The sequence below is a fragment of the Sceloporus occidentalis genome, unplaced genomic scaffold, assembly GCF_023333645.1.
Source record: "Sceloporus occidentalis isolate IW3139 unplaced genomic scaffold, rSceOcc1.0.p SCAF_490, whole genome shotgun sequence".
Classification (NCBI taxonomy): Eukaryota; Metazoa; Chordata; class Lepidosauria; order Squamata; family Phrynosomatidae; genus Sceloporus; species Sceloporus occidentalis.
Window position 1 is genome coordinate 1 of NW_028317470.1, and position 20477 is coordinate 20477.

The following is a 20477-nucleotide window of genomic DNA, read 5'->3' on the forward strand; positions in this document are numbered from 1 at the left end:
AGCTGCTTTAGTTAAAGGTTTTTAAGAAACTTATTCTTAACAGATCACCGATACGGTGTGGGATCCGATCCAAGCCGTAAGGAGATCGCCGGGGGCCGAGGGGGCCGGGGGTTACTACACTAAATGAAACTATACCGCAGTTCTTAACCCTGTAAGTGCTGCGTGGCGTCATGCGTTTATTTATAATCCTCTGGTTTATTTAAGGGGTTAAACAAAGTCTATACCCTTGATCCTCGCTCGTTCCTGCCGGGGGTATCGGGGAGGAAAACCGAACTCCGAGAATCCTGGTTTTATTTATAAAAAGAGTTGCCCCCCCTCATGCCCCTGTTTTGTTGTTCAGGTTGGGAACCTGAGCCGAGTGATCGAGAAGATAAACGGGGTGGCCCGGTTGTCCCTACGATCCGCGCCACAACTCCACGGCGGTGATCACGTCCCGGGGAGAGCTCTACGCTGCCACCGTCATCGACTTCTCCGGCCGGGACCCTGCCATCTACCGCAGCCTGGGCAGCGTCCCCCCCGCTCCGCACCGCGCAGTACAACTCCAAATGGCTGAATGGTGAGTGTCAGCGATCCCTGCTAACGGGGTCACGGCGGAAGCGGCCCCCGGGTGGACAGAAACCCCCGATCCCTGCTAACGGGTGTCACGGAGGAGCGCCCCCCCCCCGGGGTGCGGGGAAACTCCGCTTCTCATTCTCCCCCTCGTGGGGGGAGAGCTCAGATTTTCTGTTTTTGATTATTTTTGCCGGGAACGCTTAATTGTCATGAGACACAAAAAGCTGACAGCTTAACAGGTTGTTGCTATGGCAACTGAAAAGGCTTTATTTGCTCCACATACTAGAGTGGAACGGCCCCCTTAAATAGAATCACGGATCTGATGTTAGAAACGTGGCCGGGGGCCGGTGCTGCGCCCCACATGGCGCTGTTTGTTACCCCACGGGGGGGCAGAATATGTGGAACGTGATTGGTTGACGTGTTTTATCTGTTTTTTTTATCTAGAACCCAACTTCGTGGCGGCCTACGACGTCGGTCTCTTCACGTACTTCTTCTTCCGGGAGAACGCCGTGGAGCACGACTGCGGCAAAACGGTTTATTCCCGCGTGGCCCGCGTCTGCAAGAACGACTTCGGGGGCCGCTTCCTGCTGGAGGACACGTGGACCACGTTCATGAAGGCGCGGCTGAACTGCTCCCGCTCCGGCGAGATCCCCTTCTACTACAACGAGCTGCAGAGCACCTTCTTCCTCCCCGAGCAGGACCTGATCTACGGCGTCTTCACCACCAACATGTGAGCGGCCGGGGAAGGGTTAAAGCCGCGCGGCCGGGGAAGGGTTAAAGACGCGCGGCCGGGGAAGGCCGACCTGCCTCTAGAACGCATAAAAACCCCTGATTGGCTGTTCATTCCACAAGTTTTATAAATGGAGCAGAAAGCAGGAGATGGGGGGGGGGGGCGGCTTCGCTGAGTGCCTAAATGTCATAACCTCACCTGGGGACCCTGAGTCCCAACTATTAACCCTTCAATGGCCCGACGTAAAGAATATATGCAGCAACACCAAATGTGATACCCAATTGGCTGTAATACCGGTCGTCATGGAAACCTTTATTTATTTAAAGATGCACTTAATGGAGTCACCTGCATTCAAGCAGGGAGATCACCCGTAACATACTGGGAGTCTTATATACGATCCCAGCGGGGGGGGGTAGGAAGGAGTCAGACCGAGTGACCCCCAATAATCTGCCCAGTCACCCTGAGATTGGGGCAAAAACTGTGAACGTCCCCCGGCGTGCTGATAACACCTTAAAAACCGCCATTTATTGAGTCATGTAGCGCCACCATACGCCGCAGCGCTGTAGACGAGAGAACGTCCCGGATTTTAGATGAAACCTTCTGCTGTTTTCGCTCCAATTTGATGATTTTGGTCGTTTCTCCTCCGGTTTCATATAAAAACTTTGTTGCCGGCGCTGCGTTGTGTCGAGGGGCCCCTCGCGCGCATGTATCGGGACCCCGTAAAGCGGGCGGATTGTTCCCATTGTGCGTTAATTGCCCTTGGGGGCCGGTGAGGAGGGGGCGAGGGCTTCTCATCTCCTTCCGATCCATACTCTCCGCGCCGAGCGCTTCGATCGCCGTCTAACCGGCTCTGCAAATTGGCCTCCTCAGGAGTTAAAAATGGCCGCCAGCTCTTAAACGCAGCACGCCAATAGCGGTTGTCATGGTAGCAACTAAGAATTAACAAAAATAGATACTTAGATAAAAATATACAGGTGCCCAAAGCGTGGAAAGAGAGGGTTAAATCGACCTTGTTTCAGTAACAAGCAAACCCCCACCCCTCTCTCTCTCTCCCCGTCTCTCTCTCCCCATCTCTCTCTCCCCGTCTCTCTCTCCCCGTCTCTCTCTCTCTTTCTCTCGCCGTCTCCGTCTCTCATGTCTCTCTTTGGTAACCTGCCCTCATTCTGCCCCCGGAGCTGGGGGTTCTGGGTAATAACCAGACTCCGTGGGCTCTCGTGGCCGGGGTCTGCTCGGGGGGTCCGTGACGCTCCACGCGCCGCGCTCTCCGTATTTTCTGTGTATTTATGTTTTGTGCTCAATCTGTTATTTTTGCCCCAGAAAACAGCATCGCGGCGTCCGCCGTCTGCGCCTTCAACCTCAGCGCCATCACTCAGGCCTTCAACGGCCCCTTCAAATACCAAGAGAACCCCCGCTCCGCGTGGCTGCCCACCATCAACCCCATGCCCAACTTCCAGGTACGCCGCGCATGGAGCGACCCCCCCCCCCCCCGCTGCATGCAGCCCCCGTCCCCCCGCCTTAACCCTTAAACCTCCTGGTTTTCGCAGTGTGGGATCCTGAATGACGACAGCCCCAACGAGAACCTGACGGAGCGCAGCCTGCAGGACGCGCAGCGCTTGTTCCTGATGAACGACGTGGTGCAGCCGGTGTCCGTGGAGCCCCTGGTCGCGCAGGACAGCGTTGCGCTTCTCCAAGCTGGTGGTGGATATCGTGCAGGGGAAGGACACGCTCTACCACGTCATGTACATCGGGACAGGTGACTGCGCTCGCCGAGTAATCGTTTCTCGTAATCCGGGGTCTCTCTGGGGATCTGTGGGCTGTCTCGTAATCTGTGGGCGTGATTTCTGAGCCAGAAATTAACTATTTAAGCATACCTCCCGAGTGTCCTATTTAGCATGGTCAGTCCCTGGCTCAGCTGAATACGAGTGTTGGGAGCGTGTGGCTCTGGGGATCCGTGGCCGGGCGCGTCCGGCTGTCAGTATTTCACCCCCGTCTGTCTGTCTGTCCACAGAACGCGGGACGATCCTGAAGGCGCTGTCCACGGCCAACCGCAGCCTGCGCAGCTGTTACCTGGAGGAGATGCACATTCTGCCCCAGGGGCAACAGGAGCCGATCCTTAGCCTGCAGATCCTCCACAGCGACAGATCCCTGTTCGTGGGGTTAAACCGCGGGGTGCTGAAGGTGCCCCTGGAGAGGTGCTCCATGTACAGATCGGAGGGGTAGGTGCCACGCTGGGGGCCGGTGGGGGCCGATATTATATAGATGTGGAAATGGTGTCTGCGATCTCCGTGGCCACCTCTGGAAAGAGCTGTTGAGATGCTTTGCGCCGATCCGTTTAATCTGCGGGCCCCGGGCGCCACTTGTTCGGGATAATGGAAGTCGCTGAGGGCCACAAAATTGCACCCCTCCTAATCCTTTTCACCCCCCCTAATCCTTTTGCACCCTCCCCCCCACGACTCTCTGCACCCCCCTCATCCTCAGTGACCCCCATCCTGGCTTTTTAACGAGTCTCTAATTAGGGAATATTCATAACTTATTCGTGGATTTACATGATTGCAACTCCTTCTGATCCCCCGGGGGGGCAAACATTCATCCACATCCCCCGCGTGGGGGGGGGGCAAACATTCATCCACATCCCCCGCGTGGGGGGGGCAAACATTCATCCACATCCCCGCGTGGGGGGGGGCAAACATTCATCCACATCCCCCGCGTGGGGGGGGGCAAACATTCATCCACATCCCCCGCGTGGGGGGGGCAAACATTCATTTTTACACTCAAAGTGTCGCAGTTTAGTTTGGCCCGTCCCTATCCCAAACTCCTGATGCCCCCCATTTCTCTCTTCACCTAATGCCCCCTCTCTCCTCCTCTGATGCCCCTCTCTGGGGAACTGGGAACTGTGTGATGGGGGGATTCAGAGAACTGCGTGACGGGGGGTCTCGGAGAACTGCGTGATGGGGGGTCTCGGAGAACTGCGTGATGGGGGGTCTCGGAGAACTGCGTGATGGGGGGTCTCGGAGAACTGCGTGATGGGGGGTCTCGGAGAACTGTGATGGGGGTCTCGGGGCACTGTGATGGGGGGTCTCTGAGAACTGCGTGATGGGGGGTCTCGGAGAACTGTGATGGGGGGTCTCGGAGAACTGTCTGATGGGGGGACTCGGGGAGCTGTGTGATGGGGGGTCTCTGCTGGGTTTGGTGCCGGTGGAGTCCGTGGTGCTGAATACGTCGCGTTTCATCCATTGGTTGGGTCGCTTTCACTTCGGGTGATTGTCCTCGGGATGGGAGCCCGCGGGGGCGGGTTCTGAGCGGGGGGGCGGGTTCTAAGCGGGGCAGGATCTGAGCGGGGGCAGGTTCTGAGGGTCCGTGGCAGGGGTGGTATAGATTTCATCCTTGGTGGTCTAAGTGCTAAATTGTGTGATCACAGATGGACTGGGGTTAGCGAAGGTTAATGACTAACAGGGGCGACTTTCCTGTTTAAACTGAACGGGGCTCGTTTGTTGTGAACTCTCGTTACCGACCGCCGTGTGATGTTCATTAAGCAGCAGGCAGCACTGACCCGCTCTGCTCTGAAGGGGTTAATGAAGGCGCGCGTTGCTCCCTGAGAGGGGCAGAATAGTTTGATGCCCCCCGAGGTACGATTAGCACATTTTGGAAGGGATCACAATTATTCCCACCTGCGGCGGGGGGGGGGGGGGGGCGCGAGACCCTGGAAGGATTAGTGGGGGGGGGGAGCTGGCAGAGAGCGAAACGCGTCGTCTGGGAGAGCTGCCAGATGATTGGCGCTCCAAATTAACCCCTTCCCTGCCCAGAGGGGGACTTGGCAGCACCAGAAACCCGCAGCTCAGCCAGGAAAGCAGACTGGCCGGGAGCATGAATTATACCCCGCACGGGGCAGGGGGCAGCTGGCTCTGCCCCAAACACATGGCTTGGAAGGGTGGCCGTCAAGCACCGATGTGCCAAGCTCTGAGTTAACCTGTTCCCTGCTGGAAGGACGGGGGGGGGGGGGGACGACTGACTGCTCAAATCACACGGCTTGGGATGCCCCTCATAGGGCAGGAATGTAGGCATACGGGGGAGCTGGCAGTCCGGGATTAACCCATTCATCTCTGCGCACCACTGTCAGCACAATGCCTGCTGATGCCCCCGATACATTTAACCCCACGGTCCCCGGGCAGATTAACCCGCAGCTGAAACAACCCCCATTGTTTGAAATAAATAACTTTTTATGAGCCATTAAATGCCGTAGTTACCCTTGGAATGCTCCGTCTGTGATGAAATTTACCCCCGGGGGCATTTGGAAAGGGGCAGATTCCCGGTGCTGGAGAGCGGCTGTGCAGGTATCGGCATTGTGTCTGTTATGAAGGTAACATGAATGTTTGGAAGAGGTTCATTATAAAAGGGCATTATGTTTGAAAATGTGTGAATGAAGCAAATAATTCCTTATATGGTTTTTAACGCCGTCAGAACCCGATGGAGCCTTTTGAGGTCTCAGCTGCGCCCCCCCCCCCCCCGCGGGGGTCTCACGAGGTCTGCACCGTCCTCGGCGGCCAATCCTGACGTAGAATTAAAATAAATCGTTTCCGTCGCTGCGAGGAGTCACAAAGTTTTGCGTTATTTGCCGGGATCTTCGTGTTCTTAGAATTATTTTTTTATTTAAGTGTTTTCCTGGAAAAAAAAATTCTGGAATTCCTTGGCGGCCGCTGGCGAGTGGGGGTGGGTGAGTGGGGGTGGGTGAGTGGTGGCTGGCGAGTGAGGGCGGGTGAGTGGTGGCTGGCGAGTGGGGGCGGGTGAGTGGTGGCTGGTGAGTGGGGGTGGGTGAGTGGTGGCTGGCGAGTGAGGGCGGGTGAGTGGTGGCTGGCGAGTGGGGGCGGGTGAGTGGTGGCTGGCGAGTGGGGGCGGGTGAGTGGTGGCTGGTGAGTGGGGGCGGGTGTGTGGTGGGGGCGGGTGAGTGGGGGCTGGCGAGTGGGGGCGGGTGAGTGGTGAAAGCTCCGTCGCTCGGCCGCTGCCGTTCGGCTCGATCCGCTTACCGTCTACTTGAGGTTTGAGACAGAATTATAAAATTCTGTCGTTTTCTGACATTTTCTGCCGGTTTTTATTCTCAGGATCCCGATAACGGAACGCAGAGTTATTGCCCCGTTACCGGGTCGGTCGCCGCCGTGCGTGAGACCCCCGACACGCTGACTAACAGCCCTGTTACCGTTTAGTTCCGAGGGTCCTTTGATGCGGAGCCGAGGGCCGAATCCCCCGATAATCCCGATCTCCGCTCTGAAAGCCGTCGGTGTAACTCCGATCCGGCCCCGAGGGGCCGTTATCCGCACGTTATCACATCGTATTCACTGAAAACCACTTATCCTCCTCAAAGCGCCCCCCCCCCCCCCGACAATCAGATGTTTCCTCTGCGATTCTTCAGGTGCAGCGAGCGACGCATCAATTATTCAAGGTTTTTTCCGCAGAGTTTTTAGTGTTTATTTTTCTCGGGAAAAGCTGATGTTTTTGGTCTGTAGTTGAAATTCTGCGAATGTTTCGTTATCTCGTTCCAAGCTTCAGACGGAGGAACCGGGGGGGGGGGGGGGGACTGGCGCTGTCCAAAAAACCAAGATTTCACACATTTGGCTAAATCAGATTTTCTTATTCCGGGATGTCGCCGACATAAAGCGTCTCGGGGTACAAAACAAAATCCGATTATTATTTATATATCGCCGTCATACTCCGCAGCACTGTACAATGTGTTATTATTATTTTTTATATATCGCCGTCATACTCTGCAGCGCTGTACAATGTGTGTTATTATTATTTATATATCGCCTTCATACTCTGCAGCGCTGTACAATGTGTGTTATTATTATTATTTATATATCGCCGTCATACTCCGCAGCGCTGTACAATGTGTGTTATTATTATTTATATATCGCCGTCATACTCCCCAGCGCTGTACAATGTGTGTTATTATTTATATATCGCCGTCATACTCCGCAGCGCTGTACAATGTTTATTATTTATATATCGCCGTCATACTCCGCAGCGCTGTACAATGTGTTATTATTATTATTTATATATCGCTGTCATACTCCGCAGCGCTGTACAATGTGTTATTATTATTATTTATATATCGCCGTCATACTCCGCAGCGCTGTACAATGTGTTATTATTATTATTTATATATCACCGTCATACTCCGCAGCGCTGTACAATGTGTTGTTATTATTATTTATATATCGCCGTCATACTCCGCAGCGCTGTACAATGTGTGTTATTATTATTTATATATCGCCGTCATACTCCCCAGCGCTGTACAATGTGTGTTATTATTATTTATATATCGCCGTCATACTCCGCAGCGCTGTACAATGTGTGTAATTATTATTTATATATCGCCGTCATACTCCGCAGCGCTGTACAATGTGTTATTATTATTTATATATCGCCGTCATACTCCGCAGCGCTGTACAATGTGTGTTATTATTATTTATATATCGCCGTCATACTCCGCAGCGCTGTACAATGTGTTATTATTTATATATCGCCGTTATAATCTGTAGCGTTGTACAATGCACGGATCAAACAATCTCCACGATGGGCCAACATTCATCTCAGAGTCAGATTTTGTGTTTTCGCTGTTGAGTTCCGTGGTGATGAAGAGGTTAATGTTTTGGGTGCTGGATGTGGCATTTTGTGCCCCGGGGTATATTTCTCTTTTGCCCCGGGCTGTTGGATGAATGCGGCTGTTGTTCCGCCGGGGTCCTGTCGTGCAAACAGCGCAGACAGACGGGGCTTTGTGTAACATTTGGCCTGATAAACCCACAGTGTCGGCCCCCGGGGGCCTCGCAGGGCCGACTCGTCTTTGTCGCCGAGCGGTTTGTAGTCCCGGCTGTGAGGCGCTTTGTCGTCCTTTTCATGTTCATTCCGTTTGATGACGAGCGCGTTGGGTTATATAGCGGGGCAGAGTATGACCGGCCCTCCGGCACAGGCGGCTTTGTCTCGCGGAGCTTCAGAGGAATATCTGATCTATCGGGATAAAATGCGTCTTTCTGGGGTAAATTTCTCGTGTCCCTAAATGATCTGCCCGGTGGCACTTCTGCTGGGCGGCTGCTCCGTTTATTCACAAGCTCGGTGAGCGGCCCCAGCGCGCTCGGGTTTTATATCCTCTGGTTAATCGAGGGCCCCGTGGGAGGTAACGCTGTGAAAGCCGGGCCCCGGCCCCTGTATCCCCTCATATTCCAGGAATGCCACCGAGCCACGTTACGGCTTCTTTCGGACAGGGCAGCAGGAATAGCCCCCCCGGTGGCATGATAAAAGCCCCCCTGGAGTCCGGGAGTTCTCATTTCCCGGGGGTCTCGTTTCCCGGGGGTCTTGTTTCCTGGGAGGTCTCGTTTCCCAGAGGTCTCGTTTCCTGGGAGGTCTCGTTTCCCGGGGGTCTTGTTTCCTGGGAGGTCTCATTTCCCGGGGGTCTTGTTTCTCGGGGGTCTCGTTTCCCGGAGGTCTCATTTCCTGGGAGGTCTCGTTTCCCAGAGGTCTCGTTTCCTGGGAGGTCTCGTTTCCCGGGGGTCTTGTTTCCTGGGAGGTCTCGTTTCCCGGGGGTCTTGTTTCCTGGGAGGTCTCGTTTCCCGGGGGTCTTGTTTCCTGGGAGGTCTCGTTTCCCGGGGGTCTTGTTTCCCGGGGGTCTTGTTTCTCGGGGGTCTCGTTTCCCGGAGGTCTCATTTCCTGGGAGGTCTCGTTTCCCAGAGGTCTCGTTTCCTGGGGTCTCTTTTCCCCGTTTTTCGTGGCGACCACGCACCGGCCCCCACATTCTTTCTGCTTAGTGAGACTGAAGGGGGTAATTGGGGGTAATTATCGGAGCGTCGGGGCAATAGCCGGGATCCCCTGATCTTTTATGATACGATGTAAGTGACCCTCCTGTTTCCGTGTCCCCCCGCAGCACGTGTCTGGGGGCCAGAGACCCCTACTGCGGCTGGGACAGCAAGAAGAGGCGCTGCAGCACCCTGGAGGACAGCGTCAACATGAGCCTCTGGGGGCAGAACATCACCGAGTGTCCGGTGAGTGGACGCTGTAGTGGACGCCGTTAGGGTCTTTTGTTGCAGTCGTGGTATATATAGGGTGGTGGTGAGTAGTCGGCGGGGGGTGAGTGTGCGCTCACTTTGTTAGCACAGACTTATTCCTCCCCACAGTCTCATTTTATTTTATTTTTTACTTTCAGGTCAGAAACTTAACCCTGAACGGGGGTTTGGGGGTCTGGTCCGCGTGGCAGCCGTGCCACCACTCCGATGGAGACTCCACATGTCTGTGCCGCTCCAGAGCTTGCAATAGCCCTGCGCCGCAATGCGGGGGCCGGGACTGTGAAGGGCCACGAATAGAGATCGCCAACTGCTCACGGTAACCACAAAATTCCACAGACAGCCAATCAGCAACTAAAATCAGGATTTATTCCCCCACAGATTGGCCCCCGGCGGCCCCCGTCTAGTCGCCCGTTTCTCCCGCTGTAACGACTCAAACCTTAATCGTTGGTCTCGTCTTAGATTCAGGAGCCGTATGTCTATCCCATGCGTGTTTAATACCCTCACTGTATTACCCTCTACCACTTCTGCTGGGAGGCTGTTCCACTTATCCACCACCCTCTCAGCAGCTGTTCATGTGCCCCGTTCACGCACCCCACCGGGTCAGGTATTTCTTGCAAGAGCTTTTCAGAAACCCGCAGCAGCGGAATCCAAAAACCAACGCGCTGATTATGCAGAGAAATCGGTTCCTTCGCCCCCCGTGTCTGACACCTCGGAGCGGCCGCCAGACGCGCCACGAGACGACGAAAGAGACGCGGTGCGAGGGAGCGAAGAGACAGACGCGGTGCGAGGGAGCAGAGAGGCAGACGGGGTGCGAGGGCGCGAAGCTCACTTATAAGCTGGCAGACCGCCTAAGCAGTGTTACTGCCACTCACACAAAGTACAGGTGGCCCTCAGACACTCGGGAAGGAAGTCAGTGACGGCCCCTCAGATTGTTTCGTGGGACCCTGTAACGTGCATTCTGGCCGCCTCTCTTCTGGGCCTCTCGGCGGCCGTTAACGTGATCCCCGGCTATGGCGGGGCGCGGGAGAAGGGACGGGGTGCATGCATTGTGCCGCAGAGACGGTAAAAGTGGCGCCGTTGGGGGTCTCGCTGTTACTTTCCCCACAGTTTCTCCGGCTTGGGTTCTGTATCGGTTGGGGTGAGATTCGGCCCCCCCCCCCCACCAGAGGACATTGCTCCCCGTGACAGTCTGTGTCTCTCTGCAGGAACGGAGGGTGGACGCCGTGGTCCTCGTGGGCGACGTGCAGCACGTCCTGCGGAATCGGCTTCCAGGTGCGGCAGAGAATGTGCAGCAATCCGGCCCCGCGCTTCGGCGGGAGAGTGTGCGTGGGGCAGAGCCGGGAGGAACGGTAAGGACCCCCCCCGCGAGTCCGTGCCCAGCTGGGACCCCCACCCCCTGCGAGTCCGTGCCCGGCTGGGATCCCCACCCCCTGCGAGTCCGTGCCCGGCTGGGATCCCCACCCCCTGCGAGTCCGTGCCCGGCTGGGACCCCCACCCCCTGCGAGTCCGTGCCCGGCTGGGACCCCCACCCCCTGCGAGTCCGTGCCCGGCTGGGGCCCCCACCCCCTGCGAGTCCGTGCCCGGCTGGGATCCCCACCCCCCGCGAGTCCATGCCCGGCTGGGACGCCCCGCCTCCGTGGGGCAGGGCTGGGAACCCTCATCCTGTGTATAGGGGGGATGAGGGTCAGGGGCCCCAGTGGCCCCTTCAGAGACCAACATAAACTAATCGCCTCTCTGGCGGTGATGACATCATACATTATTATTAGTTTCCTGGGAATCCTCTTTTTCCTCCTCTTTATGATACGCGCCACGTTCTCGCGTCTGCCCCCGGTCTGGTTACGCAGGTATCTGGGGGTCCGCAGGGAGATCGGGGGCCGCAGAGGTTTTGTTTTCTCTGCTGGTTTCCGCCGCAGATTATTCCTGAACTTCTCCTTTCTTGTAGTTTTTCTCCCCAGATATTCACCAGAATGCAGATTTCTCTCCTCGATTCTGTAACGAATTCAGCAGCCGCCACGCGCGTCGTTTAGCGGTTACGGCCCCGGCCCGTCTGTCAATTGTCTCTGATTGTTCCCTAATTATACGTTTCCAGGGCGCTTGGCCCCGTCGGCCCTCCTGATCTTTCATGACCTCTAACTGGCATCGCAATTAATCCCTTCGTATTTAATTAATTATATTAACGAACCCCCACCCCCCCCCCCCCGGGTCATTACAGACAATAAACCTTTCCGAGTCACGTTTCCAAAATAGACTTTTCTGAACAATAAATTCACCTCGTTGAAATTATTTTACCAACCGGAAAAAAATGATTAACCCCTTCGGTGCCAGAGTTCTTGCAGGTCCCATTTTGGAGCGTTTTATGCAGAACGTGGTGTTTTTTGTATCGTTTTTGTATCTGTTGAGATTCGGGGGGATTCTTTGCGTTTCTGCCCCCGTTTCCTGAGCCGGTCCCGCTGTTTGTTTTGTGATCCCGCAGCTTCTGTAACGAGAACAGTCCGTGTCCGGTGCCCATCTTCTGGTCCTCGTGGGGCTCGTGGAGTAAATGCAGCGCTGACTGTGGAGGAGGCACTCACTCGAGGCAGCGCTCCTGCGAGAACGGGAACAGCTGCCCCGGCTGCGGGCTGGTGAGTACACCTCGAAACGGGGGGGGGCGCCAGGAACGGGGGCCGCGGGGGTCCTTTGTCCTATTACTGTAAGTAGAGGTTTCAGGATCTCCTCACACAAATGCGATCAGCTGCTGACAGATCTCAGGAATGGAATCAGCGGGCGCTGATCGCCTACACGGGTCTCTCCGATGCAAATACCAACAGGCTCCGTAAACAATGCCCCAGGGTCCGCGCGTTCGCAGGGTCCCGGCCCCCGGCCCTGGAATTGAGCAGCCCTGTACCGCTCGCTGTCGGGGGGGCAGTTTTCACACTCAGGTCCGGTGTCCCTGCAGGAATTCCGAAGCTGTAACTCCGAGCCGTGCCCTGAGGTGCGCAGGAACACCCCGTGGACCCCGTGGATGCCGGTTAACATCACGCAGAGCGGCGCCCGCCAGGAGCAGCGCTTCCGGTTCACCTGCCGCGCTCAGCTCTCCGACCCCCACGAGCTGCAGTTTGGGAGGAAGAAGACGGAGACTCGGTTCTGTCCTAACGACGGCTCGGCCACCTGCGAGACCGACTGTGAGTGCAGCGCGAGTACCGGATTTACTCGATTATAAGACGCTCTCAAAAATACCCCTCGTCTTCTAATCGGGGTCGTCTTCTAATCAGACCTCAAATAGAGTCTGATTAGGAGACTAAGATCCAGATCCCCCGCACCGCTGCAGGGGACCTGGATCCTCCTGTCTCCCCCCCCCCCCACCCCACACTTACCGGTGCTTCCTGCTGTATACCGGGGCAGCGGGTTGACGTCTACGCGATCCGCGTAGACAACGTCCGCTGCAACCGGAAGGAGGTGTGGCTAGCAGCGGGGGTTGTCTGCGTCCGTCGCGGATACCTTCCCCGACTGTCAGAGATCAGAGAGTGCGGCACCGGTGCGGGGAACTCTGATCTCTGACAGCCGGGGAAGGTATCCGCGACGGACGCAGACAACCCCCGCTGCCAACTCCACCTCCTTCCGGCTGCAGCAGAAGGCGACGTCAACCCGCTGCCCCGGCAATACAGCAGGAAATTGGAAGCACCGGTAAGTGTGTGCGTGTGTGTGCGTGTGTGTGCGTGTGTGTGCGTGCGTGTGTGTGCGTGCGTGTGTGTGCTAAATGGGGCATTTCTGGAATGCCTTATACCCCTATATGCCACTCTGGCACTTAGGGGGTTAAAAGGCATATTATGGGGCAGAGTGGCATATAGGGAGGTATAAGGCATTTCAGGAGGCAGAGTGGCGTTAAGGGGGCATTTAATAGAGCACTCTGCCTCCTGAAATGCCTTATACCTCCCTATATGCCACTCTGCCCCACAATATGCATTTTAACCCCCTAAATGCCAGAATGGGATATAGGGGTATAAGGCATTTCTGGAGGCAGAGTGGCACATAGGGGGTCAAAAGGCATACCATGGGGCACAGTGGCATATAGAGGGTTAAAAGGCATATCATGGGCCACAGTGCCATATTGGTGTGGCAAGCCTGGGGGCAGATGTGCGTAACTGGGGGACAAGTTGGAAAATACAAGAAATAAAAACAAAAAAAATATTTTTCTCAATCATAGCTTTTATTAAAAAAAAATAGTTTACATGAATGAACATTTACTGGTAAAACTTTTTTCCTTTAGGGTCGTCTTATATTCAGGCTTTTTCTTTTTTTTCCTAAGTTAATATTCATGATTTTGGGTGGTCGTCTTATAATCGAGCAAATACGGTATATCCGCGTGGAAGAGATACAGCGCGCCGGCGCATTTAACTTTGCAGTCTTGTCTCTCCAGCCCTCGTGGACGACATGATGCGTGGCGGCGGCGCTAAGACCCCCTCTCGCATCGTCGGCGGAGGATGGAGTCAGTGGGGATCCTGGTCTTCTTGCTCTCGGGACTGTGAGCTGGGTTTCCGATCTAGAAAACGGACGTGCAATACTCCAGAACCTCGCAACGGGGGGCTGCCGTGTCTGGGATCTGCCACGGAATTCCAGGATTGTAACCCTCAGCCGTGTCCAGGTGAGACCCGAGCCGCTATCAGCATCTTTTTCCTCCGATCCAAATAGAATTCCGCGAGGCTGAGAAAGAAACTTGGAAAATTGGAATCGCGTTTCAGTAAGGTGTATTGTGATTGGCTGCGAACTCCATAGCGCTGATTGCAGTACGTGAGATCAGCCACCAGGGGGCGACCTGTCGGCGAGTGACCTTCCATTGGGCGTCATCACTGCCGCCAACCAGAAGAAAATGCGATGGAACCAACGACTGAGGCGGGCCGGGCTGATCTGCTGGCGGGTTCTGTGTTTCTCTTTTACCCAAATCCTGCATATAATATACTCGCCCCGCGCGCCGGCTGTGTACTCGCCCCGCGCGCCGGCTGTGTACTCGCCCCGCGCGCCGGCTGTGTACTCGCCCCGCGCGCCGGCTGTGTACTCGCCCCGCGCGCCGGTTGTGTACTCGCCCCGCGCGCCGGCTGTATCTTTATCTTTATGAGAAGCCAAACTTGAAATAAACTTGGAGAAAAAACCCCGATTGCAGCTTCATTGAAAACGAGCCGGAGCCGGGGATTGCGATTTGGTTTTATGGGGTAATTGTTTGTTTTTTTCTTTTTTTTGCTGCCCCGTAAACGGCGCCGGCCTCGTAATAAACGCGCTTTACGGAGACTCCGGAGCTTCTTTCAGAGTCTCTGACCTCCTTTATTGCGCGTCGGTTACTAAATCAGGAGGAAAAGCCTCGGAATCATCTCATTAACCCGCGCCGCGCCGTGGGCTGTTAACCCCTAAACGAGGGTCCTGCGTGGGGTCTGGGCGAGGCACGTAGATCTGATGTTTTTGCCGTCTCCGTGGCGATGCGGGTCGGGGGGGCAGATAGAAGCCGCTACATTGTAGCAGAGAGTTTCCCTCGGATCCGCTGACAGCTCCTGCCGGGGATCCTTTCTAGGCTCTCTCTGGATCCCGGCGGATCTCCCGCAGGAACAGCCACAATGATTCGTCGCTTTGTCGTTTCAGTGAAGGGATCCTGGTCCTGCTGGTCTTCGTGGACACAATGCTCGGCCACGTGCGGAGGCGGCCATTACCAGCGGACCCGAACCTGCACCGACCCGCCGCCGTCCGCCGGGGGAGACATCTGCATCGGCCTCCACACCGAGGAAGCTCTCTGCAACACCTACCCCTGCGAAGGTACGGCCGCGGCGTCCGTCCTCTGGGCTTCGTGGGGTGGGGGTGGTTTTGGGGTCAGATTGATGCGTTTTGGTTCCCGGTAAATAAACGATTCATCCAATTTCTATGATTCGGAGGCCGGGGGACTTGGCTCGGGAGTCCCGGACACGGCGAATCTCGATGATTTGGGTTTAAACTCCCCGCTAAGAAGCCGGGCTACTGTAGGGCATGTGGTATTGGGGGCCCCGCTGAGGGCCACAGTATGATTCTGGCCATACATGCCAAGAGTCCCTATTAAGCGTGGTCAGTCCCTCCTTGGGGCAGGAATCTCTCCGGTTAAATACTTTTAATGGTACCGTGGGGCTGATTCGGGGGTCTCTGTTTCCCTCGCAGGGGGTTGGGCAGAGTGGGCCGAGTGGAGTATGTGTCATGAAGACGGAACGCAGTTTCGGAGCCGTTACTGCGAGAGCCACGTTCCGGGAGCCACGCAGTGTGTCGGGAACAGCACCGAGTACAGAGACTGCATCTACAACGAAATCCCAGGTGGGCATCACGCGGAGAAGCCCCACAATTACCCCCCCTCGTGTTACCCTTTAATCCTCAATAAATGGGGGTAAACGTCTCGTTTCTCTTGTCTCCTCCTTTCAGTGATCCTTCCAGCTTCCAGCATCAACGAGAACCCAGAATGTGGAGGTAAACGCAGGGAATCGGCACCGTCTGACATCACGATCTCCTCTTAGCTAAACTCTGACATCACCGACTCCTGGCCTCTGACTTCATTCACTTTTGCCACTTGGCCGTCATGGCTGGTGTTTTCCAGGCCGTGCCAGGTTGTCCCTACCGATCCCTGGTGGCCCCCGCTGCCCTAATCCTACAGGGGGCATCTGAACATCCGACTTAGCCCAGGAAACTGCTCTTTAACCCTCTCATGGCTGGAGAATTCTGGTTACCCTTCTGGCTATTAAATTAATTATTTGGGAGCCGTAATCCAGTTCAAAGAGTGATGCAGAACTATCGGGGGGATCACCCAGACCCCCCAGTGTCTCGTTCTGCCCTCCGTTGGCCTCCTTTTGACCCCCTTCGGCCCGGAGCTCCCTGGGTGTCATTGAGTTTTGACGGGAAGAGGTTAGTCGAAGGAGCCGTTATATTGCGCTCGCCGGTAATTACCGGACACGGCATCCGGGGCTGGCAAATCCTTCCGTCCTTCCCGTTTTCTCGATTAAAGAGGCAGTCCCCTGGTTAATGAGATTTGTGTCGCTTTCGCCCGCGCAGGTTTTAGTCTCATCCACCTCATCGCCACCGGGGTCTCCTGCTTCTTCGGCTCCAGCCTCCTAACGTTCGTCATTTACGTTTACTGCCAGCGGTGCCAGAGACAGTCGCAGGAATCGACCGTCGTCCACCCGGCGACCCCCAACCACCTCCACTACAAGGGCAACTCTACCCCCAAGAACGAGAAGTACACCCCCATGGAGTTCAAGGTGAGGGGGAGCGGGGAAGGGCGGCTGCGCGTTCGGGAGGAGAGTCCTGTTTTCAGTCATTCGGGGCAAGAGAAATGAGGGCAGTTAATTAGTTTTGGGGCAGATAACGGCTTAAGCCACCCATTTCCGGTAAGAGATATTCTGCCGTATTGATTCACCGATAAATCCCGACTCAGCCCTTCCCGTCAGGAGGTCGCCGTCTCTCCTGTTATCTAGAACATCACAGAAATGGTTCTAGATACCGAGGCTGCGCATTTTATTCTAGAACAAGGAATCGGGGAGTGTGGGGATGGGGGGGAGATTTCAGGCCGAAGGCGTCGCATAAACCCCCCCCAAGTCCAGTTTTGGGGTGAACGCGTCTAGCTTGACCCTTGAAGTGCCAGATGAGGAAGGGGTAGAAAAAAGCGTCGCTATTTAAATGGAGAATTATTCTAGAATATTCTGTTAATTTCTTTAAAATTGGACGCACCCTGCGAGGGGTCAGATTAGCCCTTAGACACTCGAGGGGTTAAACCAGTTCTCGCTGTTTGAGTTTGGAAGACATTATCTTCCCCTTTTTGGTGTTTTTTGTTCAGTTTTATCACCGTAATGGGTACACGCTGTCTCCGTTATCACAGCAGTGAAGGGGTTAAACTAATTGCCCCTGTGTGATGCGGGGGATTGTGTTTAATAAGCGTAGTGTTTAAGCAGCAGGATGTTTGGGCGGAGGGGGTAATTTGGAGCTTCAATCTCCTCTCCTGTGAGTCGCATTAACGTAATGGCAGCCAGGGCTTCGTTAATCTGCAGAGGCGGAGGACGCGAGGCGGGTAAGTGGTCTCCCGCGTGTCATCGCTGCGCATGAGCTCATGCCATTAACCAGCATGCAGAGAGCCATTCCACGGCACTGCCAGGGACACAGGGGGGATGCAGCCCCTGACCCGGAGACCCCCCATCTGGAGACCCCCGTGCAGTCACTCGCTAAATGAAAAAATCTAATCCGTCATCCCTGCAGCTCTGGGCCTTCGGTAAATGGACTCCAATCCCCATCACTCCTAGCCTAAAGCACAATTCGCAGCCCCCCCCCCGGGGGTTAGTTCACAGATCATTGCGTTCTGTCATTAGAGTCACAACTGACAAAAGGCCCCATTTCCTAACGTTTGGGGTGATTTAAATGTCATGTTTAGTGTCAGAAGCAGTGACTTTATTTATACAGCTCCTCAGTGTGTTGTTGCCGTTAGCAACTGCCCGTGGGATTGAATATGATAACCGAGTCAGCTAGTTCCGCAAAGCGCTGATTTCCCCGATACATGCCCGTTTAGCTCCGAATTATCACACGTTTTACTTCACAAATGCGTAACTTTACATTCAATGTCAAACCTTGGCTGTTTGGCAGAATTCTGCCCCCGGAATCTCGGGAAAGAGGCATTTAATGCGCCGTAGATATTCCAGTGGAAATCGCATCTATAATGGGAATCGGGGCGCGTTGTTCCTGGCAGGGGGTCCAACACCATGTGCTCAGGTCACATGATCAGAATCATACGTGTCATCCGCATGTCACCCTGCGGCGCATGTTCCCTGTGCAGTGAAGTGACTGTGACCTGTTGCTTGTAGCTGACAGAAGTGACCCATTTAATAACGGGGACTCCTGTCCTGGAGATGTGCCAGTGGAGCTGGAGAGCAGGTAATCCGTCTCGCCCGTTCCCCTCCCCCCGGGGCAATAAACCCCCTCTCCTAGGCCGGAGCGCGCGTTGCAATGATTTTGCCAAATACTCTTCTCCTTATTTTCTTGATCTATACATTTGCTTTGAGTTTCAGCTCCTCGTTCTCACTGAAGGTGACGGAGCTTCGACTCCCGGTAGATTAACCCCTTCAGCCCTACTGTCAGTGTTTGGGATTTTATCCCTTTTGCCAGTTTATTATTATTTTAAGGAGCTTTGACCCAATCAGACCCTGCGGGACCCCAATGCCGACAGAATTATTACCTGCCACGGTTTAATTATTTCCCCAAACGGAATAAAGAGATCATTACTCTGTAGCACTCGCTGCGTATAAAGCGTTCTTCGCATCACACGCTCTAGAACGCAGCGGGATGAAGTGACCCCCCCCCCCCGGATCAGATCCCGGAAATAATCTTCTCTTTCCTTATTTTTTTTTTCCAGACCCTCAATAAAAATAATTTGCTTCCCGACGACCGGAGCGGCTTCTACCCGCTGCAGCAAACCAACGTCTACACGACCACCTACTACCCGAGCGGCCTCGGGAAATACGACTTCCGACCCGATTCCTCCCCGGGCAGAACTTTCACCAACAGCTGAGACCGGGACGCGCGGAACGTCCCCGCGGAGACCCCCCTCCCCCGCTCAACGTTCCGTGTACACCCGCTCCGGACCCGCTGACTCCTCTCCGCGAACTTTGAGGAGCAAAACTTTTTTAAGGCCTCTGAAAGACGGAGGCGGAGTCTGAGCAGAGAAAGCGGGGGGGTCGCCCTCCGTTTGGCTCCAGAAGTTTTTGGGAAACGCTTGTCCGGATCTTTTTTTTTTTGCGTGACCTTCGCTGGGTCGACGCGTTACACGCAGAACGACTTCTTTGCATCGTATGAACGGCGACGGAACGCCTCTGTGGAGCCGCCGCTCCCTGCGTTTCCGGTGGATATTTGGATGATTCCCAGAATCTGCCAAACGGCCCCTGGATGGGTTCTGGCGGAAGGCCGACGGACTGGTGAAATAAACCAACATGGGGTTAAACACGCAAACTTGATCATATGACTGCAGTCTAACGTCACTGGATTTACCCCCGTGGGGGGCGCCGAGTGCCGATACGTTCGGTGCTGCCTGAGGTCGGGGGGGCTCGTTTTTCAAACCCCTCCCTGCAGGGGGAGCTAAAAACACGTTAAGAGTTCGGGGGGGGTTCGGCGTCCTGATACTTTTTCGTGATGTCATAAGTGCTGGACGTAGAATTCTAAGCCTGCGAATGATGAACAGGATGGTCGCTAACAGTGGGAGGGGCATAGATAGGCCGACGATAACTCTCTGAGCCAATCAGAGGGCTTTGTTTCCTAACGCCCCAAGCAGGCGATGACAGGAACCCAACATATACCCCCCCTCCACCGTACATATACCCCCCCTCCACAGTACATATACCCCTCCACCATACATATACCCCCATCCACCGTACATATACCCCCCTCCACAGTACATATACCCCCCTTCACATTTCATATACCCCCCCTCCACCGTACATATACCCCCCCACTGTACAAAATCCCCCCCCTCCGCCGTACATATACCCCCCCTTCACTGTGTCCCCGTGGAACTCTTCTTTTGAATCTTTAATTCCATTTTCATTCATTTTTCTGTTTACTAAAATCTCAAAATGTGTTTTTCTGTATAAAGATCAGAATATTCGATCCGCGTCGTCTTCCACACTGAATGCTTCAGCAAAGACTCTTCAAGCTGTAACTCGTCGGTCAGAGAGACCTCCGGCTGTCTCGCTGACTCCGGACCGATCGTCGCGGGGATCTTCTGATCCCTGGGTGGACCTGGCAGTGGAAGGGTTAATACCCAGCAGGCAGGGGCCACTGAACCATCCAGGGGCCTCACTGCTATAAGAAAGAACAAGTCAGCGGCTCGTCAACAGAGCTTGCAATCTTGTGCCGGGTGGGGGTGGGGGGGTAATTTGTAGAATGCATTAGATGCGCGCTGTAGACGGACGTCGCCCGGATTTATCCCGATCCCCGTGACTTTCTTTTTTTGGATTTTTAGCCTTGATGTTTAGAAATGTTTTGTGGAAATATTAGAAAAAAAATTTGAAGTTCAGAAATTCCCGATTCACCTTTTTTTTATCCATGGAGATGAATTACATTTAAGAGGCATCCCCCCCCCCCCGTGAATGTTTCCGCGGCGTCTGTGCGGATCTCCGGCAATGAACGGGTTA

At 54.9% G+C, this 20477-nt stretch overlaps 1 pseudogene; it reads left to right on the top strand.

Moving 5' to 3' along the window:
* Positions 1-340: 340 nt before the first annotated feature.
* On the top strand, positions 341-18859 carry LOC149271570 (semaphorin-5B-like; annotated as a pseudogene).
* The last annotated feature ends 1618 nt before the right edge of the window (positions 18860-20477 follow it).